Source organism: Gavialis gangeticus, unplaced genomic scaffold (genome assembly GCF_001723915.1).
Source record: "Gavialis gangeticus isolate Ggan-Ray unplaced genomic scaffold, GavGan_comp1, whole genome shotgun sequence".
NCBI classification, from domain to species: Eukaryota; Metazoa; Chordata; order Crocodylia; family Gavialidae; genus Gavialis; species Gavialis gangeticus.
In genome coordinates, this window is record NW_017729015.1 from 11102316 (window position 1) to 11103412 (window position 1097).

Below are 1097 nucleotides of genomic sequence, written 5' to 3' on the forward strand. Positions count from 1 at the left end.
CAGAGCTGGTACCACTGAGGAAAGGGCAGGGGGCTGTGAAAGGGATGGAGAAGGAGTTTCTTTTTCTTTTTTCTTTTTTGCATGTGTCAGTTATGCACTTCAAGCACCGAGAGAGAACCTGGAATTACAAGACACAAAAGATCATTTTAGCAATGTCATATTTAGCCTAACTTTTTTCCCCCTCAATCCATTTTTTTAAACACCTTATCTGAAAACAAATCACCCAGAGTCTTAAACTTCAAGGTATTGCTCTTTTAAGATGCACGTGTTTACATCCTCCTTTGGGGTTTCAATAGATTAGTACAGGTGACCCCTGCTTAATGCTGTTTCACTTAGTGCTATTTTCCTATAACACTCATTTTAAATTGATACCCAATTCCACTTAGCGCTCAGCGAGTTTCGTTATAGCGTTTGTGCTTGCCATCTTGGGTCATTAAAAACACTTGTAGTCGCCATCGTGGGTTGTCCAAAACTTTCGGTTTCACTTAACACTCATTTTTTTCAGGACCCAATTAAGAGTGCTAAGCGGGGGTTGCCTATACTCTCTTTCACACTATATTATGCACTAAACAACTTTAAAGTGATATGAATAAAGTATTACTGTAGTCCTGTTGTGCTTGTCTGTTTGTGCTAGTTCTGTTTTAATCTCTTTAACAAACTGTTTATTGATGGAAGACTGCAGACCTTTGATGCCTCAAGACTTGTGCTTATATCATTTAAGTACTGGCTATTGCACCGTTTCAGGTTGTTCTTAGCTTTGAGGCCAGAACGTTGCACCGCTGTGACATCTCTTGTAAAATGTTACACATTAAAGAACTAGAACTATTAACTTTTGACAGGATTATTTGTATCCTACACAGAACAAACAGTGAAAACTGTGCCATGGACTACTTTTGCAAGTGGGTGCCTTACAGTTCTACAGCTGTACAGTTCTGTATCATTTTGATACTGATTTTATCTATTCTCCATTAGGAAATACTTGTGTACAATACTGTACATACTATAGCACCTTTAAAAAAACAACAAGTTGTAACTACTGGTAACAAACAGTTGTGTAATAAACTTCTCCTTTTAAGTTTTATTTCATACATGGGGCA

The 1097-nt window shown here is 37.6% G+C and overlaps 1 protein-coding gene across 1 annotated transcript in view; it reads left to right on the plus strand.

Annotated features, from left to right (window-relative positions):
• PSMB2 (proteasome subunit beta 2) overlaps positions 1-1097 on the plus strand; it is a 39130-nt gene that overhangs the window by 8441 nt on the left and 29592 nt on the right. The window lies entirely within an intron of this gene.